Source organism: Oryx dammah, unplaced genomic scaffold, assembly GCF_014754425.2.
Source record: "Oryx dammah isolate SB20612 unplaced genomic scaffold, SCBI_Odam_1.1 HiC_scaffold_25, whole genome shotgun sequence".
NCBI lineage: Eukaryota > Metazoa > Chordata > Mammalia > Artiodactyla > Bovidae > Oryx > Oryx dammah.
The window spans coordinates 94,576,793-94,603,025 of record NW_024070209.1 but is presented as its reverse complement, the minus strand read 5'-3'; the positions used below and the strand labels follow the sequence as shown (position 1 = coordinate 94,603,025).

Here is a 26,233-nt window from a genome sequence, read left to right as displayed (position 1 = left end):
TTAGCTTTTTTCATGGGGAGAATGGAAAACAAAATTTTCTAAAACCTGAATTCATGGTCAGTAGCCATGATCATAATTTGGTGTGGAAATCAGAGAGCACTGAGATCATAGGGTAGGGAATCTAATTAAGCAGAGGAGTTTAAAAATCCTTTTAGATCCTTGACTTCTGGAAGCTCTGCTTCACTTCATATCTCAATTTTAAAGTATATGAAACTTGAATTGCTGTTGACTAGGAGAAATAATGTTATATTTCATATTTAATTAAAACATTTAATCTGACACTAGTATGTGGTTTCTGTTTTGAGGAAAGGTGAGATGTTGGATTAGAATTGCAGAATTTTGCATTTTTAAGGGCCTCACCTTAATTTTGCCTGTGGGCTTCGAAGTAGACTGGCAGAATCCTCACCAAGATTCAAGTCTCTGTTGCACCATGATGCCCTCCTCTAGTCAAATTGAAACATTCCTAGAGTAATATTTAACTTGCTTTTGTAAAAGACACAGTAGATTATAGTTAGCTGATGTTTGGGCTTGAATTTGTTAACTGGCATTACCCACAAGCTTTTGTTTGTTCACATTTGGAAAAAAAAGAATACTCAGTTTATTTAAGATCCTTTTGTGGTAAATGTGTAACTGTATAGCCAAAAATATAAATAAAGAAGAAAAAAATCAATATTTAAAAAATTTGTTATGGTAGCCAATCATAGATTGAGGAGTCATTTCTTTTTGCCAAATTCTCTCCTATTGGAGAAAAGCTTGTACACTGGACCTTTGTTTTAAAGAAAATTCCTAGACTTGGAGCTAGAGATTGTTTAAAGAATTGTATTCTTCCTTTGTATTAAAGAAAATTCCTAGACTTGGAGCTCTTGCCATAAAGTAGTTTATTTATTTATATATACTAACCAAATTTTGTTGACTGGCAGGATCCTGACCACGATCCAAGCCTCTATTGCACCATGAGACTCACAACAATTGAACAATGTGGTTATTTTTATCCCCATTTCAGGAATTAGTATTGGGTAGTTAATTAAACAAAAACAGTGGCAAATCTGGGATTTGACTCCAGCTCAGACCCATGCCCTTTTTCTCTGTGCTTCCAAGCTGAGCTGTGGTAGCTGTTCAAATATATGGGCTTCACTGGTGGCTCAGTGGTAAAGCCTCTGCCTGCCAGTGCGAGAGCCACAGGTTCGTTCGATTCCTGGATCAGGAAGATCCCCTGGAGAAGGAAATGGCAATCCACTCCAGTATTCTTCCCTGGAAAATCCTACAGACAGAAGAGTCTGGTGGGCTACAGTCCACGGGGTCACAAAGAGTTGAGCGCTACATCAACTAAATAGCAACAGCTAAAAACATACAAACCTTGCACTAAATTTCAGATTGCTTCTGAACGTGCTGACCAAGTGGTGTATCTGTCATTTTAGGAACCAGTCTGTTTGTTTATTTTATTTTTGGCCGGGTCTTTGTTGCTCTATGCATGCATGCTTTCTCTTTTTGCAGCAGGTGGGGGCTTCTCTTTGTTGTAGTGCGCAGGCGTCTTAACTGTGGTGGCTTCTCTTGTTGCAGAGCACAGGCTCTAGGCACGAGGGCTTTAGTTGTTGCAGCATGCAGACCCAGTCGTTTGTGCTTTCTGGCTCTAGAGTGCCAGCTCGGTAGTTGGGGTGCACGTGCTTAGTTGCCTCTCGGCATGTGGGATCGTCCAAGACCAGGGATCGAACTGGTGTTCCTTGTGTTGCAAGGCAGATTCTTAACCATTGGACTACCAGGGAAGCCCCCAATCTGTGTTTCTTGACTCTCCCTTTTTAAAGCAATTTAAGCCACCAGCCAAAGGCTCTAGATTTCTCAGAACATTTCCCTAATCTGTTTAATGTGTTACTTCTGTGAGGCAGGAGGTTTGGGGGTTATTTTTGTATTTTTAGGTAGCTTAGGAGTCTGCTTTTCATTGAACAGTTCTGATATCCTTTCTTTGCCTTTGTGTTGAATTGAATTCAATACATAGAGGGGTTACTTCTAGCAGTGGTTTGGGTTCTTGTAGCTAGAATCCCTTTTGCTAGCCAGATCTGGTTTCTGAGAATCTCAGTAAGACTGTTTGAGAATGGTAGCCAGATCTAGCCATTCCATTGACTTGTTGTCAGGAGGTAGGATTAACATTGTTCTCTGTATCTCCTCAGACCTCCTGCATTAGTGATGATCTGTAAAGTCAGAGACAACATTATTAACCAGTGGTCTCTGTGCTGGATAGAGGGAATATATAGACATGGTTACTGAATTTCATAATCAGGGATCTTTGTGACCACTGGAGGAATTTGTTTTAAGGCAAATATAAAGAGTTCTTCTTTTCCTCAGGGAGTAACATACTACATCTAGGATTATTGTATCAAGCAGTTTATAGGCACAAAATATAAAAAAAGGTTCAAGTTATAGCAAGTAACTAAACTATGTTAGTAATGTTAGGGGATTCCATTCCAGGTCTTTGAGGATGATGTCATGAATGAATTAATAGTTAACTCTCCTATAATCTGCTCTTTGGTGCCATAGATACACCACGAGATTTCTTGGACCCTTGAGGTTAGTTAGTAGTAACTCACATATATAGAGCTTTGACTTTGTCAAGTACTGTGTAAAGTCTTTACATGCACTGTCTCATTTAATCCTTTTAACAGGCCTATCAGGTAAGTGCTGTTAATCTCAGTTTGTAGCAGGGCTAGGGCCAATCCTACTTGGGTCGCATCAGCTGAAAGTGTAAAAGGGCTAAGTCTCTAAAGGAAAATCAGAATGCCATTAACAGAAGGGGGAGTGATTGCTAGGCAGGTAAAAGCAATAGATGCCCACATTAACTGTTTTTCTTGGAACTGTCTTTGTTTTTTTAGTCACTCCCTCTTTATTTGTGTCTGATCTAGTTATTTTGAGTTCCATATGTTGTTTTCAGAAAATGTTGTTAGACTTTGTCTTTTCTTGAAATCCAATAAAGTTCTTTCACTTAATGTCCGAATCTGAGGTCCAGAATATAAGTAGTTACTTGCCTATGTCATATGACTAAACCAAAAGTGGCTTTTGAACTATAACTTTCCCATTATACTATTCTATCTTCCCACGTTTTTGTCCTATTTTTGAGTCAGTTTATGTTAAGTGTATGCTTATTCTCAGTTTCATTTCTGGCAGAATGTTGAATATTGGACCCATGTGTAATGATGAGTGATTTCCTTATTGCCTGGCATCTCTCTACAACTTTTCTGATCCCCAGGTGTTTATATAGAGAAGCTTTAAAGTTGCTCTAAGGTGATCCTTTTTAGGCATATCAGTCAGTTTAGCACCTTCCAAACTCTGATTTTCCAGATCAGATTTCCTCACTCAGACATTCCACACACTTTTCAGGCCAGACTTAGATTTTCTGATCCTGTGACTTTCTTCCCTTGATCCAGAGACAGGGTAGTGTTTTCTGTTTTGTTTGTCCTACATTTGAACACCTTACATATTGTATCAGCGGCAACTGTTGTGGGCATACAAACAGCTGTGTGGATGGATGAGGCACTGTCACTGCACTTGAGGAACTCACTATCTTGTGAAGTGAAGTCGCTCAGTTGCGTCCAACTCTTTGCGACCTCATGGACTGTACCAGGCTCCTCCCTCCCTGGGATTCTCCAGGCAAGAGTACTGGAGTGGGTTGCCATTTCCTTCTCCAACTATCTTGTGAAGGAGGCAGTTATTTAAGTTGTGAGCACAGGAGAAGCGTCTCCTGTTTTCCATGTTTCATTGAAGAATGATGAGTAGTTCTTTACCAAGTGAAGGAGGAGGAAGCGCAGGAAGACAAGGAATGTGGTTTGTTTGGTGAATGTTTAGGATTGCAAGGACTTTGAAAGGGGTGTTTAAACAGTCTGCTATTTGAATCCTTCTCCACATGACTCTCAGTTGCTCTTTTGGCTTCTGGTTGCCTGACTCTGATGACACAAAATACTCTTGTAACCATCTAGTCCTAGTTTTGCACAATTATTTTTGAGTTTACCATTGAGTTACTACAGTTGATATTTATTAAACAGCTGCTTTGTGCTAGGCTTGTGAGAGAATGGGGATACAGCTGTGAACGAGACAGGCCAGGTTCCTTCCCCTAGGATGGTAGAACATTATTAGTGGAACAGCCTTATAGTGGCATCAGACATTGAACAAGTAATTCCTTGTTGATGAGTGCACAAAGCATTGTAGATAGTTATTATAGGGAGCTTTGACCTTTTGTATGAGATGAGGGTAAAGGAGGCAAGAAAAAGCTTTTCTGAGGAAATATTTAAACTGAGGATGGGTCAAAGCAAACTGGAGAGAGTAAGCAGTCATTCCAGAAACTAGAACTTTGATCAGCTGTGTATAGAACCCCTATTGTCTCTTTGCCACTCACTGTGCTTGATTTTTCTCTTCAGTGTGATAGTTGTACACCAATTGGAAAGATGTAGCTTAGAGTTTTGGGGCCTGAAATGTGCTTTGAGGGCTGTTTATTCCAACCTGAATAGCATACTCATTAATAGAAGAATTGCTTCTATTTATGTGTATAGGTAAAATTCTTCTGCAGTTATGAAAATTTTAAGTAAATTTACCCTGTTTGATGTTTTATAAGTTCATTTTTTTTTGTTTTTATAAGTTCATATATTTTGCTTTCTTTTGGAAAACAATTGATAGCATAGGTAGAACATGACAAATATTAAATGCATTGTAAATTTAGTACAAAGTATGATAGCTCAGCTGGTAAAGAATCCACCTGCAGTGCAGGAGACCCCAGTTTAATTCCTGGGTCAGAAAGATCTCCTGGAGAGGGGATAGGCTACCTACTCCAGTATTCTTGGGCTTCCCTGGTGGCTCAGTTGGTAAAGAATCTGCCTGTAGTGCGGGAGACCTGGGTTCGATCCCTGGGTTGGGAAGATCCCCTGGAGAAGAGAGAGGCTACCCACAGTATTTTGACTTGGAGAATTCCATGGACTGTATAGTCCATGGGGTTGCAAAGAGTTGGACATGAGGGAGCAACTTTCAACATATGTATTACATATGTATACATATTGCACATGTTTTATTAAAACTAAATTTGGCATGCTTACTCATAGTTACTTATACTGTTGTTTATTGAGCTCCTCTGTGCCAGAGACTGTGCTAAATAAACATTTTATATCGTTATCTCACTTAATCTTCATTACTGCTCCATGAGAAATGCTGTTACCATCTCCATTTTTTAAAATAAAAATGATGAAATGGAGGCTCAAAGAAGGATCTACAGTAGCTAAATATTATAGAGCCAGGATTCAAATCCAAATTTGACTTATGAGTCTAGGTGTTTTTTTCCACTGTATGATACTTTTCATACTTGGAGGTACCTTGGAGTAATTCATGAATTACAATCTTTTTTTCCTATTTTTTTCTCTTCAGGCTTTTGTCAGGACGAATTGGCAGAGCTCGACTCAAGCACTAGTAAGTTCTAAATGTTCCTCAGTGTTAATGGGTAAGAAAAGCGTATGTGTGTGTACTTTTAAATGTATAACTTAAGGTGTCATTTATAGGCCTATTCACAGATTTTATTTCACTTTATAATTATGGGAAGGACATTCTCTTTTCTACTTATATTTCATTTTTTTTTCTCCTAATACTTTTTGGTGGTCAGACTCTAGCCATTTAATAGAAAATTTTTTGCTGAAAATTTCTGTTTAATGCTAGTCTTGTTTTCCATCATCCCATGAAGCTACCACTGACAAAAATTGTGCTTTCATTTATGTATACATACAAGCATATACCCACAACCATGTTTTAAAAGTATTGACTAATTTTGACATTTCTTTCAAAGAAGGATTAGGTAAAGTTTAGGTATTTATACATCATAACCTTCATACCACAGTTTAATTTCTAAGCATCTTCATCTACATTCTTAAGTTTAAGGTACGAGAATGACCGTTTCAAAGTCTTAATTAAATGATGCTTTTCATCTGTGTTTATAGTTCTCTCATAATGTCACAGACACCATTCTGGGTTATGGACATGGGAATATTCAGTGTATACACATATTATTTTGCCGTAATATTAAAAGGTCAAATGATACTTTAGATTGAGACTCTATGAAATGATCTAGAGTTATTTTTTTCTAGTTCTTGTATTTTTTAGGGTTATGGGGCTGGTTATTTGTTACCATTCTGTTGTTGAGGTAAGCGATAAAGTTCACCTCACCATCCTCACTAACAGCTGTGGACCTTCTCATATTTCCCTCACACACCTTAATAGTATAAAATTCACGTTTGTTCAACTAATAGTTACTAATTGCAAAACAAAAGTAAGTCTCATAATGATTATCAAACATTAAGGAAATAGGTTTTTCTTTCTAGAAGTCATAAAGTTCTGAATCAGCTTTGTAGGTAATACCGGATATTACTTTGTAGGATATTATAGGTTCGGTTTATCCCACCTTCCTACCTCACATCCCAGTACCTATGAGGGAACACACTATTTTCACTTTTTCTTTCTTTTATGAATAGCTGTCATTTAGGAGGAGTAAAAGGTAAATTCTTGAGTCATGGGCCTTTCTTAGAAGCACTTTTTAGAATTTGTCATTTTTGGCTGCTCTGGGTCTTCCTTGTGGCGCATGGGCTTTCTCTAGTTGCGGCAAATGGGCTACTCTCTAGTTGGAATAAATGGGCTTCTCATTGCAGTGGCTTCCTTTGTTGGAGAGCATGGGCTCTAGGTATGCAGGCTTCAGTAGTTGTAACCCTCAGGCTCAGCAGTTGTGGCACTGGGCCTAGTTGCTCTGTGGCACGTGGGATCTTCCTGGACCAGGAAGTGAGCTTGTGTCCCCGGCATTGGCAGGCAGACTCCCAGCCTCTGGACCACCAGTGGGAAGCCCCACTTATAAGAATTTTCTAACACTAGGAAGGATACTGATATGCCTTGTGATCTTTCAGATAGAACTACACATAAAACAAGTCAGATAATTGAGAACTCAATTTAATATTGAATGTTTTCTGCTCAGGCCCAGTTCTAGACTCCAGGGATACAAAAATAAATAAATCTTAAGTCCCACTCTCATTTGTTAACAGTCTATCAGAAAACCTTTCCTAGTCTGAAATTATTTAAAAATACACTTTTTTAAGCATATGGGACCCAAATTTATTCTTCATTTAGTAGCAGTTAAATACTGTTTCTTCTAGGAAAGGTACTTGATATTCTTAGGAAGATTATTTTTGGATTTTTCTTCCTGCTGACCCAAGTAATTCTAACTCATTTAACATTTCTGCATAGAATCCCTGTCTAGATATTGTGCTTTATAGATCTCTCCATTCCATGAGAATGAACAGATACTGAATCATAATTTTATTAATATATGTCAGTATGGAATGAGAGTTACCTAAAAAAATCATTTTTCTTTTAAAAATTATACCTAGCTTATGTGGCCAATATTTTCAGTAGTCCCCATGTTATTTTTGTGAATTTACTAGTGTTTTTGGTCTGTCTCTTTGAAATACATAAAGATCTGACATTATAATAATGAGTAGGCAGAAACAAAAGTTTATCATCCTGTCTGAATCAATCTTGGGGTTCAAATGAGCATGCTCAGTCCTACTGAATAATAGGAAACCTCAAGACTGAAATGGGCTATACACGTGTATTAAGTTGGTTAGGGTTGTTAATATTACAAATTCTATGGCTTCTGATTGGGAAGGAGTAAAGTCTCCTATGTTAATACCTCATGACTTTTGTGCATTAGATAGAGGACAGTAGGGTTTTCTTTGTGATGAATCTTTGGAATTTAGAGGCTCCAGTGTCTCCCTTACTCCTCAAATTCCTGATAGGGAAGGCCTGCTCATTCTTGCTTATTTTGAACCAAGAAATACCATTGTTGCTGATTTACCATTTTGCTTGTCAGTGGTTGTAGACAGCACGTTTGGGACATGTGGTATGTATTGGAACTGGATGAGGAAAACCAATTTTGTCCAATTCATATGGCCCCCACCTCCCTTTTCAGAGGTAGAGCAGATGGGTAGCCATGCTTAGAATATGGGCGGCTGTTCACACTCTGGCCGCCTTCCTATGATTCCTGGGCTTCCTGGAGTCCAATGTTATGGCACAGGTTCAGGCTAAGTTCATTTCTACAAGAAGCATCTCTGTACCCTGCCTATTAGCATAAGCTAGGGACAAGGGCAGTCAAAGGTCAAGAGAAGTTCAAAACAGCATAACCTTTCTCTGCTTCTGTTTCCAAATAACCCCAGTCTGCCCTGCTCCCCGAGTTTTTTTTTTCCTCAGCCATCATGTTTACTGTGTAGTTGTAAAACTCAAGAGAACAACGACTGACTTGATACAAGGGAAGTTAGAGAATAGAAGTCATTGTTGCTTAAAACAGGAGAAATAATTGATTTATGTTTGGGGGCCAATTAGGCTATAAAACAGGAACAGTAAAGGGACCTATGACTTCAGGACAGCTACTTGCTCTGATTTCTGTCCCACAGACAAGGGGCTCCCCAATAAAGGCTGTCAGCTTTCTAGGCTAAATTATTAATTCCTTTCATGCCTCTCAGGGATTGTAAACAGCACATAATACAGGAAAACAATTGATACTGTTCAGTTATTGGCCAGATAGAGGGTCAAAGGGTAAATAGTTGGATTAGCAACAGCTGTTCTTCTTCCCTAGTCAGACTTTGTCCCTTATTACATTTCAGCAAATCCATTCCTGGATTTTTGGCCTCTGAATAGTTAAATCCATTCCTCTTCTTATAAAATAATCCTATAAATAATTGGAGAATGGATATTGACCAAAATTGAAAATACGGATATTTTAATTCAGTTTCTATAGTTGAAGGTGAGCATTCTTTTTGGTATGTGCTGACTGTGGTTGTTTGGTGTTCAAAGGGTGTTATCCCAAGGAAGTAACAACTTGAAGTTTAGACAGATTAGTAGCTTTTTAGCTGTTTATACCATCTGCTTGAAGATTTTCTTGTAGCTTGATTAAAAGACAGAAATTGCCTTTATTTAAACTGTTGGTAGGATAATGCATGTTAATTGTGGAAAACACTAAAAGAAAAATACAAACACCCCTAATTCCACCACCTGGAAATAATCATTGTTTCTTATTTGAGAATATGTCCTTCCAGTTTGTGTCTGAACTTTTTATGTGGTTAGAAATCATATGTACAATTTTGTCTACTGTTTATTGCTCTCCCACTCAGCATTACATTGGGAACGTTGTTCCAAGTCATGAAAAATTTTTCATAAATCTTTTTAATGGCAAGATAATATTTCTTTGTAAGTGAGTAACTTTACCGTGGTTTATTTAACCATTTTCCTGCTGTTGGACATTTCAGTTGTTTCTAGTTTTTTCTTCATTATAAGTAACACCACAATGAATATAATTTTATATAAATTTTTTGTCTTCGTTTTAACTGAGCCCTTAGGTTTTTATTTAATATAAGCCAGAATTCTTCCGAATTAAGAGCATGGACTCTGGCTCAAGATTGCTTGAGTTCTGTAATCTTGGCTAAATTATTTAACCTCTCTGTGCCTCAGTACTCTCTTCTATTATATGGGGACAAGGAAAAAGTATTTCTACTTGACAAGGCTGTTGTGGAGATTAAGTGAAGTAATAACATGCATTTGGAACAACGCTTGGTAAATGATAAACACTACTGTTTTTGTTGTTCAGTTACTAAGTCGTGTCTGACTCTCTGTGACCCTGTGGACTGTAGCATACCAGACTCCCCTGTTCTTTACTGTCTCCTAGAGTTTGCTTAAATTCATGTTCATGAGTCAGTGATGCTATCTGACCATCTCCTCCTCTGTTACCCTCTTCTCCTTTTGTCTTCAGTCTTTCCCAGCATCAGGATCTTTTCCAGTGAATTCACTCTTTGCATCAGGTGGCCACAGTATTGGAGCTTCAGCTTCAGATATGAATATTCAGGGTTGATTTCCTTTAGGATTGACTGCTTTGATCTCCTTGCAGCTCAAGGGACTCTTAAGAGTCTTCTCCAGAATTACAGTTCAAAAGCATCGGTTCTTCAGTGCTCAGTCTTTGTGGTCCAACTCTCACATCTGTACATGACTGCTGGGAAGACCATAGCTTTGGCTACATGGACCTTTGTCCACAAAGTGATGTCTCTGCTTTTTAGTATGCTGTCTAGGTTTGTCATAGCTTTCCTTCCAAGGAGAACGTGTCTTTCAGTTTCATGGCTGCAGTCACCACTGGCAGTGTATTTGGAGCCCAAGAAAATAAAATCTTACACTGCTTCTGTTTTTCCCCTTCTATTTGCTATGAAGTGATGGAATCGGATGCCATGATCTCAGTTTTTTGAGTGTTGAGTTTCAAGCCAGCTTTTCACTCTCCTCTTTCAGCCTCATCAAAGGCTCTTTAGTTCCTCTTCATTTTCTGCATATCTGAAGTTGTTGATATTTCTCTCTGTAGTTTTGATTTCAGCTTGTGATTTTATCCAGCCCAGCATTTCGCATGGTGTCCTCTGCATAGAAGTTAAATGAACAGAGTGACAATATATAACCTTTTAACCTTTAACCTTTATAACTCTTTTCCCAATTTTGAACTAGTCCATTGTTCCATGTCCGGTTCTAACTGTTGCTTCTTGACCGACATACAGATTTCTCAGGAGACAGGTACAGTGGTCTGGTATTCCCATCTCTTTAAGTGTTTCTACAGTTCGTTGTGATCCACACAGTCAAAGGCTTTCGAGTAGATGTTTTTCTGTGTAGCATAATGTTGAAAGTCTCAGTCTGTGTACTACTGGCTGTTGTAACCACTTTATTCAATTAAACTAGCCTGTGTTTCTTAATGACACAAAGATAAATCATTCCAGATGTTAGCAGGTGTAAGTTACTGCTTCAAGTAAGTAGTTTCCTCCAAGGAGCAGAGCTTATGTATTGCTGGCCAAGGCTATTCTTTACCATCTGGTTGACTGTTTGGGTGTTTGGACCCCTTCCTCCAACAGCAGCAGGTAAGCCAAATGACCATCTGCCAGCCCATTTATTTAACCTCTTAGGAAACTAAAGAAGTTAACCCTCTGTTTATTCAAAATAAATAACTCAGATTGTGCACTTGCTCTTTGGTCAGTAGCAAGGTCTTATAGAGAGCATGCTGAGGAAGAAATTTGTATCATTAAAAATCTACCATTACCATTTTAAAAGGACTGCATAGTTGGGATTCTTCCTGACACAAACTTTAATACACACACACACACACACACACACACACATATACATATCTCCCCATTACTGATTAAACACCTGGATAAATGAGCATTTTAGAAGAGACTTGAGAGTTAAATTAATGTTTGCACTCTCTTGCTGTACTGATAGATTCCCACCAGGCAGAGATTCATGAGTGGGAGGAACAGGCAATTTAAAACACAGCTTCGGAGTGAAACAACTTAATACTACTAGTTTGCTCTGGCTTCACGTTCATCTGTCAAGTGTTTTGGGATCCCAAGGAGACTTTTTGTGGATTCTTCAGGCTATAAGAGAGAAATGTACACCTCAGCTAGAATACCCAATTTTGGAATAGGTTCATTCCAAAATTCCAACATTCTATGTTGTGTCCTATCAGTCTATTCCTAGTTGTCAAACTGTATGTTACAATTTTTGATCTGAGAAAACAGTTCATATAAGCCCAAGTGTGGTCTGCAGATAATGAACTTAAGTCTGGGTGTTAGAGATCAAAGAAAACGAACATTTACTGGGCGTTCCTTATGTACTAGGTACTCTGAACATGTTCAGTGGGAGTGAGGAGGGTTGGTTATAGCATTTAAAATTACCTAAATTTAAGTTTGAATTTGTAATACCTACCCCATTGTTTGTTTCCCTTCTCACTTCTCTTTTTCCCTTTGATGTGTGTGCCAAGCTAAGACTCAGTTCCTGCCGTCAAGGGACTCTGATTTCATCAGGAATGACAGACACAAAACATGATATGTGCCTTTAACTCCATAAAAATAAAAATAATGATAATAATAGTAATAATGGCTAATATTTGTTACACACTAAATGCTTCATGTGCATTTTTCATTAAGCACTCATGAAACCTATTGAAAAGATACTATTCCTATCTTACAGACCAGAGTGCTGAGGCCTGGAGAGGTTAAATGACTCACCCCAATGTACACAGTGGAGAAATATCTGGGACTTCAGAGCTGCTGTTTTAATGAATCTTCTATCCTGTTTCTGGCTCTTTTGACTGTGACAGGTCTCAGATGCTAATGGAAGAGTTTAAGGCAGTATAATGATTTATAACATATAATAGGGCCTTTTGTGTCCAGAATAAAGACTATTTTCTAAGTGTCATTTGGGCTCTTTTGCATATATTAGAATTATTTTGGATGTAAAGTAAAGTAATTTTCTATGGAATAGGCTCCCAAAGAGATTTCTTCTGTAGTTCAGGATTATTTGCACCATTTATTATCAAATGGGTTCTTTCCTTAAACAAATGAAGGTAAGTTCACAAATCTGCCTTGGTTTCCCTTTTTGTGTCACCTTTCCTTCAGAACATTCTGGTTGTGATATTGGTATTTCACATTCATAACAGTTCCAGGAGCCTTGCTTCCAAAGCTTCAGCAAAATCTGCTAGGTCACTGCAAGATCACGTCTCCTGAATGTGGCCTTTTGCTGAGGAGTTCCTTTCTGATAAGGATTCTTTTGAACAGGATGGGGGTGGGATGAGATCCAGGGTTTAGGCTGAGCGCTCATCCCCTTGACCTCTGCCCCTATTTCAGAGTTTATACTGACTTGGTAGGGACTCCCTATGGAGCCAACAGTTTAGGACTTGTTTACAGTTGATGAAAAGATAGTTGCATTCAAAGGCTGTTTTTGGGTCCTTGGAGAGTCATGGATCTCTGCTATTATCTTTGGTGGGTTCAGGGAATGCTTGAACATCTGGGTCTGGAGATTTGTAATAGATGACTAAGAAGGAATGAGAAGAAACTCTGAAATTAGACAGATTGCTGAAATTATTTCTGTGGGAGCAGTATTGCAGTAATATTTTGAGAGCAGAGAAAGATTTCTATAAACCTGTTGTTTTAATTAAAAAGCGGAAGATGACTGTTTAAATTCAGTATATGATAACAAAGGGAATGTGTGGGAATTCTTCTCTTTTTTGATGTCTCACCAAAGAGAAAATTTTTTGTGTTAGGCAAATGTGTTAGGTAGTGAAGGCAAACCTTGGATTATTAAATCCTGCTTTTCAGAGTTATACAGAGGTTTACAAATTGGCATTTTCTCTAAAAATCTTGTGGTTCTCTATGTTGAGGACAGTATAGCAATTGAATCCCAAATCAGTCCTCATAAGTCTTTTCTGGGCACAGAGATCAGTTAAGATGACTCTTGGCTTCTGTACCTGAAGTTACATTTCGTTTTGTTTTGTTTTGTTTTTTTTTTTTGGTTCAGTATTTGTTGTAGATGTGAATCTGGAAGAAGAAAAGAAGCATCTTTCTTTAAAAGGTGCTGACAATATGAACCAAAATTAAATTTTAATAGGTGTACCCTCTGTTAGTAAACATAGGGAAGGATAAAGTTCATGAATAATAAGATTCAAAGTGAAAATGTTATATCATTTTCACCTTAGCATGAAATTCCATGAGCTAAATGTAATCTGGCCTATAGAGCTATTTTGTTTGACTAATTGGATGTTTAAATAAAAACATATTAGTTGTCAACATTTAAAACCTGCAAAATTTTTGTGAAAAGTTGGATTTCTGGCCTTCTTGATAAATTGGATGGTTCAACTGTAGGCCTAGATTTCTACATGGGATCTGTTGGCTTGAATAGAGTAGTGGCTGCCTCTTTAAATGAGCATGTGCTCAGGTTTGTCACAAACCTGCATGACCTCTTTGATATACTTATGTTTCCTTCTAGTCTTCTGTAAGCATGTGAGTTTGCAATTCCTACATTAAAAAATAATTGTCAGTGTAGATGAAGATGTGTGAAAATGAGAAAGAAGTTTATAAGTATAATCTAATAATATCTGTCAACACTAAAAATGTTTGGGTTTATTCTCGCAGATTTAGCAGTTTAAAATTTAAACTTTTAAAATTCAAATTTGCAGATTTAGCAGTTAACCCATCTGGGTATTTATCCTATAAGAAATGACAGGTGTGCAAAATGTATATTCACAGATATTCTTTTCAGCATTTATAATAGCAAAAAAAAAAAATAGGAATAGCTCAGAAATTTAATAGGGGACTTGTTACATGGATTGTAGTTATCCATGTAGTGAAATACTGTAGAATCGTTAAGGAGAAGGTAAATTTTAGTCTGGAAGAAGATACACTGAACTGTTAACAGTGATGTCTTTCGGCACATGGTATCACAGAGTAATATTCACTATTACTGTGTTTTAATTTTTTAAAATTTATTTATTGGCTGCACCATATTTTACAGGATCTTAGTTCTCAGTTCAAGAACCAAACCCTGGCCCTCGGCAGTGAAAGTGTGGAGTCCTAAGCATTGGATCACCAGGGAATTGACCTTAATTTTTTTTTTTTTTTAATGAGGTTCTTATGTTAAGAAATGAGATACAGATTTTTTAAAAATCTACTGGCTCTCATTTCAGCTGCCAAGTTTCTAAGGCTATTCTGCCAAATTGAGCCACCCAGGCTACAGTTTCCCATTTAGATCACAGATTTTACATTCAGAATTCTCTTATCTTGAAATTACTTTAAGGAATGATGATTAGTATCCTCAAGTATCAGAAACTGTCTTGAAGCTCAGGAACAGGGTAAATGCTTAGAGCAGCATTTTCAGGCTTCTGCTTTCAGCCTTGCCTTCATTCACTAAACATGGCATCAGAATTGGCCTACTTTTTATCCTGCTGTCAAGAATGTAGGGAGCCTTAAGTAAGCTGCTCATATGAATTGTGCTGCTCTGGAGGTTGCAGGGTTATGTTGCTAAAAGTGAACCTAATGGACATGGTGTAGTGGAAAAAATATGAGAGTTTGCATCTTGGCTTTTGCCAGTTCTTACTAGGTGATCATAGGCAACCTGTGAAGATCAGTTTCTTCATCCATAAAACAGTAATAATCCCTGTTAGGGGTTGTTTTTTTAAAAATAAGTCAGATAATACAAGTGAATTGCCCAGCATTTAGCTGCTCCAGCTGTACTTGAATGTTTCTTCACTGCTGAAATATATGAAGAGTTTCTAACTTTGTAGGCTAATATTTAGTGAGCATTTACTATATGCTTATGGTTTTAAAACTTTGTCTCCTTTTTCTTTCAACTCTGTGAAGTTGTTCTCAACTTTTGTTCTCCCCATTTTATAGATAAGGAAACTGACAGTTTAACACTTTTCCAAGATCACACAGCAGTTAAGTGGCAAAACTGAAGCCTGTGTGATTCCAAAGCCAATGTACTTTTTATATTTTTAAAATAGTGGAATGATATACTTACAGTGAAATGTTAAGTGTAAGATTCAAGCAGTTTTCACAAATGTATGTGCCCTTGAAATTTATATTCCATCTAGATGTAGAACGCTGCCATCCCTTCAGAAAATTCCTTTAGGCTTTTTTCAGCTGATCATACGATTTTGCCCCCAAGCAGCAGTAGCTTCTGACTTCTGTCATGATAGATTAGTTTGTCTGTTCTAGTGTTTTTCAGCATAAAATTTTAGACTCATCCATGTTGTTGCAAGTGTTACTAATTCTCTTTATTGCTGAGTAGTATTCCATTGTTTATATCATAGTTGATCTGTTTATCTGTTGATACCTAGTCTCCTTCTAGGTCCAGCCTACTAGGAATAAAGCAGCTATGAATATTCTTGTACATGGTTTTTGTGGATATATTTTTATTTCTCTTAAACATATCTAGGAATTGTTGAGTCTGATGGTAGCTTTATGTTAAACTTTTTATGAACTTGTCAGTTTTCCAAATTGTGTATGCATTTTGCAGTTCCATTAATATGAGTTCTAATAGTTCCACATCCTTGCAGGTGTTTGGTGTTGTAAACTTATAAATTTTAATTATTCTAGTGAGCAAAAATGATGTGTTTTTAATTTGCATTTCCCTTATGACTATGTTGGTCACTTTTTCACACCCTTATTGGCCATTCGTGTTTCCTTTTTAGAAATTTCTATTCAAAATCTTTTGATAATTTAAGAAATCATGTTCTTCATACTGTTATTGAATTGTGGATATTTTTTATTATGATACAAGTCTTTTATCAAGTATATATGTTGTGAATTTTTCTCTCAATCTGTGGCTTTCTTTTTCACTTTATTAAACATGATTTTTGATTAATAAAAGTTGTACATTTTTATGAAGTTCTGTTTATTAATTTTTTTTTTATAATTAATGCCTTCTGTATCCTCCCTAAGAAATCTTGGCTTAACCTGAGGTTTCTAAGGTATTATCCTGCTTTCTACTAGAAACTTTATGGTTTTAGTTTTATTCAGGTTAGGTTTTTTTTTTTTTTTTTTTTTGGTATGGTATAAGATAGGAATTAGAGTCTTTTTATATGAATATTTATGTTACAGCACTTTTTGTTGACACGACTTTCCCATTGAGTTTTTGATATGCTTGCTGAAAAATAATTTGAACTTCTTATGTATGATCTACTTATAGACTGTTATTTTCTTCAGTAATCTATTTATAATACCACAATATTTTGAATGCTATAGTTGTATAGTAAATCTTAAAATTCTCCAACTCCATTCTTCCTTTTCAGAGATATTTTAGCTATTCCAGGGTTTTGTTTTAATTTTCTTATACATTTTAGAATCATCATCAAAAAAAATTTCTTTTAAACAAAGCCTGCTGAGATTTTGGATTTCATTGATCTTAACAATTTGGAGAGACTTGTTATTTTAGAATTGAATCATCTAGTCTATTAATTCAGTATATTTTCCCACTTATTCAGAACTTTATTTTTTCTTAGTGATGTTTTAAAAGATTAGCATTGAGATCTTCTACCTCTTTCTTTAAACTTATCCCTGAGTATTATTTTTTCAAATGCTGTAGTAAATAATATTATTTAAAAACTTTATTTTCCATTTGTGTCTTGCTAGTGTATAGAAGTACAATTGATTTTTGTATATTGAGATTGTATCATACAACATTGTTAAATTTGTTTACTACTTCTAATAACTTTAAAAATAAATTCTTTGATACTTTTTATGTGTGTGACTATGAATAAAGACAGTTTTACTTCTTTTTTGATGTTTATGACTTTTATTTTTCTTACCTTATAGCATTGGCTAAGATTTGCAGTCCAATAGTAGATACAAATGTTGAGGATGACCTTCTTGTCTTGTTTTTGATCTTTGAGGAAAAGAGTTCAGTGTTTCACTATCACATATGATGTTAGCTATAGTGTTTTTTTTTTTAATTGTGGTGAAACATACAGACCAAAACATTTATTATCTTAACCATTTTTTTTTCTTTTTTATTGAAGGAGAATTGCTTTACAGAATTTTGTTGTTTTCTGTCAACTGTTTTTTAAATGTACAGTTTAGAGTCATTTCTACACTCATACTGTTATGCAACCATCATCACCACCATCCATACACAGGTCTCTTTTTATCTTGCAGAAATGAAGTGAAGTGAAGTCTCTCAGTCGTGTCCAACTGTTTGCGACCCATAGACTGTAGCGTACCAGGATCCTCTGTCCATGGGATTTTCCAGGCAACAGTACTGGAGTGGATTGCCATTTCCTTCTCCAGGGGATCTTCCCAACCCAGGGCTCAAACCCAGGTCTCCTGCATTGTAGACAGATGCTTTACCATCTGAGCCACCAGGGAAGTCCTGGAAATGCAGAAATGAACCTGTAACTATTAACAGTATTCCCCATTCTCCAGACCCTGGCATCCACTGTTCTACTTTCTGTCTCTGTGAATTTGGCTAATTTAGGTATCTCATATAAGTGGAGTCATACTGTATTTGTCCTTTTGTGCCTGAGTTCTTTACTTAGCATACTATTTTCACGGTTGATCCATGTTGTAGCATGTCAAAATTTCCTTCCTTTTTAAGACTGACTAATCTTCCATTGTTCGTTATATAATGCATTTGTCTATCCATACATCTGTTGGTGGATCCTTGGGTTGCCTATACCTTCTAGCTATCGGGAATATTATGAATAATGCTGCTATGAATATTGAGTGTACAAATAGCTCAAGTCCATATTTTCAGTTCTTTTAGGTATATAGCCTAAAAGATCTTATCATAATTCTATTTTTACTTTTTTTAGGAAGCACCATATTGCTTTTTTCCATAGTGGCTCTACCATGTAAAGTGCCACAGGTTCTAATTTTCTGCATCCTCCTGTTTTCTGTGTTTTTGATAGTATCACACATACCTTATGGGTGTGAGTATCTCATTGTGGTTTTGATTTGCATTTGTTATTGTGTTTGTTTAGTTCCACAAGTTCTTTAAATATTAAGGATTATTCCTTATCAAGTATATTATTTGCAGATATTTTTCTTCCAGTTTATGGATTGACTTTTCACTGTCGATTGTGTCCTTTCATATAAAGAAGATTTAAATTTTGATGTACAGTTTACTTATTTTTTCTTCTGTTGTCTGTGTCATAGCCAAGAAATCATTGCCCAGTCCAATGCCAGGAATATTTTCCCGTTTGTTTTCCTCTAAAAGTTTTATACATTTTGGTCTTTGTTCTGTTTTGAGTTGATTTTTGAATAATATGGTAATGTTCATAGTCATTCTTTTGCATGTAGATACTCACTTGTTCCATCACTGCTGAAAAGATTGTCCTTTCCTCATTGAATGGTCTTGGCAACCTTGTTGAAAGTCATTGATCATATATGTGAGAGCTTATTTCAGGGCTTTCTGTTCTGTTTCTTTTGTCTGTGTGTCTGTCTTTATCCCACATTGTTTTGAGTACAGTAGCTTTATAGTAAGTTTTGAAATCTGGAAATTACACATTTTTTGAGATGGCCTTTATAAGCTTGAGGAATTTCCTTTGTATTCCTAGTTCGCAAAAGGTTTTTAGCACAAATGGTGTCAAATTTTTCAAATACTGCTTCTGCATCTGTTTAGATATTTAGACTGTTCATATATGATTTTTGAAAACTCAGCCAGCCTTGCAGTCCTGGGATAAGCCTCTTATGGTCATGATGTATTCTCATTTTTTTATCTTTATTTAACTCATTGTTTTGAACACAGTCGCTTTTATTTGTGTGAATTTATACTAGTTTTTTGTGTAGGCTTAAACCAACTAACTGGTTTTGATGTAGGCACTCTTCTTCAGATTTCAAGTCTCCACCTAGTGGTCTCTTCTGGAAGCCCAGTGGTGAGAACCTGGCATAATATATTGGCATTTATTCCCACTTTGTCCACTAGGTGGCAACAGGTCCTAATTGAAGAGCCAAGAGCAAGGAATGAGACTGAAAAATGGAAAACAATGCTTGTAGAATTCGTAGTTAAACGGAACAGAAAACCAAGATTTTCTTTAAAGTAATACTACTAGTCCTCAAGATCTGAGAGAAGGAATGATCCTTTAGCTTATTCCAAGAAACTAATTGGAGTGGAAACTTTAATTAGTATCATGGGAATCCATTCTGCTGCCTGACTTCCATTGCCTCTAAAACTACAAAATGTTAGCTTATTCAATAACTATACAGTTGCTTTTTTTTTTTTTTTCTTCAATATTGGGAGAGGAAGAGGAATGTGATAGAGCTGACTATTAATGCAAAGGGATCTGAGTTTGGGGAGTCAGAGTAAGAAGGATGTGCTTCTTTATGCAAGAGCTGACAGTTTACTTCCATGGAGGCTGCAAGAAGAGGTGTTATTAGTTCCCTGCCATCCCTTGTGTCTAAGACATCTTTCTTAGGGTATGAAAAGACTTTTTTTGAATGTTATAGTTGAAGGTGTGGGTTTTCTTTATAAAAATGGAAATTGGGAGAACAGAAATTTTCCTGGACAAGGATTTGTTTAAGGTAGTAGTGAAAGAATAAGGTCACGTAAAGGGATTTAAGATTCTAAGAAGCCCATAGGTAGAATTATCAGGCTGTGAAAATTAAAGGTAACAGGTGGAATGAGTTTCTAATGCTCCCTGAAGTAGTTAAGAAGAGAAGAGATTTGAGAGGACAACTAGGCTGAAAGCAGTGTGACCTATTGTAGCTTGCTTGATAATGGCAATGATGCCAACTTTTTTGACCTCAGTGACTTAGTTATCTTATGAACACAGCTGACTTAGGCAGGACCCCATTGTCTACTTAACCTTTCTATTCTTGCTTTCCAGTTGAAAATAATTCGTTGACAGTGAACTATTACATACAAATAAATTTGGAGGGAAGATGGTAAGTGTGCATTAGCAGTTGAGGTATGGTTCATATTTGAAATGGCATATACATGTCAAAGTCTAATTATAGTACTAGAAAATTTTAAAGTAAGGATACAGTTGATGTACTACCTAGCATACACAACATGTATCGACCTAAGTTGAAAATGAGGATGCTGAATGAACTGTAATGAAGATTGAAAAGTTAGAATAACAGTAATTGGAAACTACCACATTCCCTTAACAGTGATAATGGGGTTCAGAGAACTGCAAGATTTCCAAGTGATTTTATGTTTGTGTTTGCAGTAGGATCTTTGAAACATTGTCACCCATTTTGTGGCATCCAGGCTTATTAGCAGAATGTTAAAGAATCTCTTGTTACTTTTAGTTTATAAACACCAGATTTTGTTGACAGTCCATTAACAAGTTACTAATAGCCTTTATTCATAAGTAGAAATAAATGGGATGTCAGTCACTCATAAGATGGATGAAAGTTGGATTAATATACCAAGAGGATTCTTTAAATTCATACCTTGAGAATCATGGGCCTACAAGATTGAGAAGGAAGAGGAGAAGGTAGAAAACAGCGACAGGCTAGCAAGAAGAGGCCTCGGTGCTATAGCCTTTGGAGCTAAGTGTGAAGTATAAAAAAATGTGTGTCTTCTATTACTTGAAACACAACCTGTGCTATAGCCTTTGGAAATAGGTGTGAAATTTTAAAAAATGTGTGTCTTCTATGACTTGAAGCAAAATCTGTTAGGTGGGTCTTCACTATGTGTATGCAGATGTTTATAATAGTAGCTCTAATACTGTTGATAGAATTACTACTCATGTGATCAGTCCTATTGACAGAATTATTTGTTACATGAGTAACAACAACTGATTCTTCTAGGAATTGTTTTTCTGTATGTTGGATGGAGTAGACCTTTGTAATTGAGAAGGAAGTTAAATCCTTTATGAAATTATTTTGTACTGAGATTTTTGTTGATTCTTTTTGGTGTCTGCATTATTTAGTATCTCTGTTGTTCAGGAATTTTTCAACATAACTAAGATGCATAACTAACTTAGCTAACTAAAAGCTAAGCTCTAAACATAATTTTCATCAAAATAATCTTAATTGTGAAATTTAGTCTCTGTCTGTATCCCTTTGTTTCTCCATCTTTTTCTCTGTGTGAGAGGTTTTATTACACAAAACTTAAAATACTTTAATCCCTGTTTCCTAATAGTCATGATAATTTTGACTCTTAATCTTTCACCAAAATATATCACATTCTCTTAAGCTTTGTTAGTTAAGTCTGACCAGTTAGTTTCAACTTCTGGCCTTTGTTTTCTCTTTTGAAATACCTTGGGTAAAAAATACCACTAAAAAAACAAGCCTCATAAGCACCATTTGTAAATTAGTGGAAATGATCCTACAAATCCAGGTGAAAGATAGCAGGGTAATTTGAAAAGCTTCAAAAATACAGTGGGACTGGAAGGAAGCCTGGAAGAAATAGATGCTGATGGGGGCTGATCGGCTGCGCACATGTTAGCGACATAGTGGGGTCCTGTGAAAAGAATGCTGCCCAGCAGGAGTCACTCTCGATTAGTGTTCTTGATATACTCGGTGCCATTTAGATCCTCATTATTAGTGACGTGGCTTTTACCTATTGTTCAGTATGCACAAGTGCAATCAAGGTTTTGCAGAAAAGAGCTCCTTTAGTGGGGCTTGCTATATGCCAGATTCTGTACTAAGCACTTTATTCTCACCTTATATAATTTCCATCACAACCTTATGTAGTAGATGGTAGTTCCCAGATGAGAAGCTAAGACTAAAAGGTTAAGACCACACTGCCTTTCATTGCCCTTTTCATCATAACCAAAGAAAACTTTAGAGCTTAGAGAATATGATCTCATCTTAGGGGGTTGTAAAGAAACTTGGTAGAGTCAGAAAAACATGAGTTGAACACAAGGAGCTGTATTATGGCAAAGTAACACACTAACGTGTGTAAACAATTGTTGGTGTCTGGGAAATATAGACTGGTAACAAGGGAGGAAAACTAGGGGTTTTGACTGGAGTAGTTAAATTGCAAGAAAGACACTCTTCTTAAGCTAGTTTAAAATGAGGATATTGGTGGAAAATACAGGGTTTCTCTTGGAGACAAAGGAGGGAGCATTCAATTGGATTTCATGAAGAAGCAAGACCAGGATTCTTTTCAAATATCTCTGTGGAGGCTTATTTCTCTTTCTCTGGTACTTCTGTTTCACATTTCTCTTCTCCCTCAGACTGATAACTCTTTGCTTCTGTGTCCGTGATGAAAAATGGCTGCCCCTTCTCTGCCCTGACTTGTCTTTTGTCTTTCTAGCATCCGTGCTCAACACAGGCTGACATTTGTGTTCATATCTTAAATACTCAGGAAAGAGGTTAAACCCAGCTTTGAGTCCAGGTATCCATTTAATGGGACTATGGCCACTGACTATTCAGCAGAAATTGCTGGTACATTGTAAGGAAAATATTAATAGAGCAGATGAAATTTCTGATATGATAGCTTCAGTCAGGAAAAAGGTACATGGAGATTGTAGAAACTCCCCACTAAATCTGGTATTAATATTTGAGGGACAGTGCAAAGAGAGGGCAAATTCAGGGGCATAGTTTATTAGGAATTTGGTAGCCCTGGGGTGAGAGAGGATGGGGATCTGGGAACTGCAGTGAAAACCCAGGCATTAGGTGGTGCTTGAAGTTTGGCAAGTAGAAAAGATACTTTCAAACCACCCTATTATTGGCTGGGAGTGTAAATATGATGGACTTAATTGCAGTGGCCAGGGCTGGTTGTAGCCCTCAGTGTAACTCATTGCATAACACCTATTTGGTACCTACCTGCTGATAAGATCTGAGGCTGTCCAGGCTCTCTTGCCTTAGCCATGATTGGCTCTGGGGCTGGTTCAGATCGTATATACACATAGATGGTACTCCCACAGGTACAGCTTTTCAAAGTGGGAGCTGAAGATATGTCTTTGGTATTCAAGTTTCTGTATTGTTGCCTTTGGAATTTGAAAACCATTCCAGTAGTCCAGAGTGACTTTCCTCCTCTGTCTTCCTCAGGAAGTTTTTCCTCCCAAGTTTATTTTGGGATTGAGTTACGTTTGAGCAGTTTGTTATGGCACTTGGATCTAATTCCAGGAAAATAGACTTGATTTCAAGCTAACTGGCTTATCAAGATTAGGATTTTATCACTTGTGAGATTTGTGAAAACAGGAAGAGATTCATTTCTGTCATAAATGAGTGAAAAGGTGAACGAAGCTTGTCCCCAGAAAAAGCAACTATAAAGCTGAATAAAACTATCAACAACAACCACCACCAGAGGCTTATAACAAATTGAGAAGTAATCAGCCAACTTACCATAGGTCATGTTTATTGAATATGCCTTGCAGAATATACATTGTTTTTAAGTACACATGGAGCTGTTTCTAAGAGTATCCTGGGCCATAAAATAATTCGGATAAAATGAAGGTTAAAAAGCCCTACCTGATCATCTGAGTAGACACAGGAAAAACATTTGGCAAAATTCAATACTCATTCATGATAAAATCTCCCAACAAACTGGGAGTAGAAAGCAACTTCCACAGCTTCACTAGGGACATCTATGAAGAGCCTCAAGCTAATAATACTTAATTGGTGAAATACAAATGTCTTGCCCGTAAGATTGGGAATAAGGTAGGTAACAATGTGCTCTTACTACTTCTTTTCATCATTTGCTAGAGATTCTAGCTAGCGCAGTAAGGTGAGGGTTAGGGAGGAATGCATCGAAATTGGAAAGGATTAAAATTGTTTTTGTTCATAGATGACATGATCCTATGTTTAATCCTTAATTCACGAAAAAGCCCCAAAACAAATAGAGTTAATTTAGTTTAGCAAGGTTACAGGACACCAGATCATTATACCAAAATCTGTTGTAGTTTCATAACTATCAACAATCTAAAAAATGAAAGTGAGAAAATAATTCCGTTCATGATTACATCAAAAGAATAAAATACTTAAGAATAAATTTAACAAAAGAAGTGTAAAATATGTACACTAAAAACTAAAATATTTCTGTGGGAGGTTTAAAAGATCTAAATAAATAAGAGAGGCTTCCCAGGTGGCACAGTGGTAAATCCACCTGCCAGTGCAGAAGATGAAATTTGATCTCTGGGTAAGGAAGATCCCCTGGAGAAGGGGATGGCAACCTACTCCAGTATTCTTGCCTGGAAAATCCCATGGACAAAGGAGCCAGACAGGCTACAGTCTGTGGGATCGCAAGGAATCAGACATGACTGAGCATGCAAACATAGAGTGTGGCTCTGATGGACTGTCTAGGCTGGTGACACTTAAGACACAGAAAAATGCCTGCGTTCAGACCCAGGTTACAGGATAATAACCTCAGCTAGACAACTTGCAAATATGTGCTTCTGATTAACAAGTATGTGAGAGTTTGGGGAGTGAGGGAATCTTATCTGCTGCAAGTAGGGATAACCCATGGGGTAGAGCCATCAAAGACCAGATGCATTGGGTGGTACTGCTCTGTGCTGTTTGCAGCACGTTTCCCGCTGTGTTCCCTCTGAGGCCTTGCAGCCATCCTGTGAAGGTAGGAGAGGTGTCTTTAGTCTCTGTAGGTACAAGTCTTAAGTACGGTTTAAGATGTGATTCACTTGTCCAAGAACCGTGGGAGAGTTAGGATTAAGATCAGAGTTTCTAACTCCACACTATCCCAAACCATCTATTTCTTTTTTAACTGTACTGTTTTGCCTCAACTCTTTAATGTCGTCCCTCAGTATCCACAGGGAGTTGATTCCAGGACCCTCCTTGAGCACTAGAATCTGAGGATGCTCCAGTCCCTTCTAGAGAATGGTGTAGTGTGGTTGGTGTTCCATATCTTAGATACGGAGGACCCACTGTACTGGGGAGAGAAGAAAAAGGGGTGTGTGATTTTGACTGATTGCATGTATTTTTCAGTAGATTTAGTTAGTCTGAAGAGTAGGAGGGAGGTTGGGCTATGGTGTAAATTCAGAGGTTCTGTAGCAAGTATAATATTGCTGATATCCGGTGGATACTAAAATTATACCTGTGTTGAAACTGTAGTTTGTGGCACAGGTGCTTGAAGGTACCCTGTGCTTACTTCAGGGAGCTTCCTAAGTTAGAAATGTTAATTGTGCCATAAGTCATAAAGGAACTCAATTGGCATCCATTTATTGAGTGTTTATTCCATGACAGGCCCCTTTCAAGATTTGAGATCACAAGGTCCAGTTAGATCCTATTGAGATGCAGCCTCAGTAGGGGAGGAATACAGAAGCAGGCTGGAATGTGATTTGTCATTTTCATTCTCTGAAGCTGATGTGTCTGCCCTCCAAGGTGACCACTTAAGCCATGGACCCAGTGCCCTTTACTTTCTACTAACTCTGCAGCTGTGCTTTCTGCAGGTACTCTTTCTTAATAAAAACAGTCCGTCTTTTCTTCCTTTCCCACTGTAGATTCTTCCATATGCTTTTCAGCCAAACGTAGGTAGATCTTGCATCTAAAAGAAATCTGTGCTTTTTAAAAAAAGACATTCAAGTAAATTTTATTAATTATTGAAATATTGCATATTTATTGTTAAACACTTTGAAGACATAGATGAGTTATAAATAATAAACATAAAAATCACCTTTATTCTACAGCTTAAGAGATTTCAACTGTTAACCCTTTTCCTTCTAGCTGTTTACTTCCTATCAACGAGTGCACACTTGCACATATACACACAAGTACGAACACACACACATACACAAGATGTTAGCATTTTGTTGTGGTAGGCTCTATGTGAAATGTTTTATATGTATTCTTATTCCTCAAGTAGCCCTTTGAAGTAAATACTATTACCATATCTCATGTTTACATGCATGTGTGCTAAGTCGCTTCAGTCGTGTCTGACTCTTTGTGACCTGTGGACTGTAGCCTGCCAGGCTCCTCGGTCCATGGGATTCTCCAGGCAAGAATCCTGGAGTGGGTTGCCATGCCCG

At 37.0% G+C, this 26,233-nt stretch overlaps 1 long non-coding RNA gene across 1 annotated transcript in view; it reads right to left on the bottom strand.

Moving 5' to 3' along the window:
- Positions 1-23,592: 23,592 nt before the first annotated feature.
- The window catches only part of LOC120851985, a 47,222-nt gene continuing 44,581 nt past the window's right edge, over positions 23,593-26,233 (bottom strand). Inside the window, exon 3 of the long non-coding RNA XR_005718450.1 lies at positions 23,593-25,768. This is a non-coding gene — a long non-coding RNA (uncharacterized LOC120851985). The remainder of the gene's footprint in view (positions 25,769-26,233) is intronic.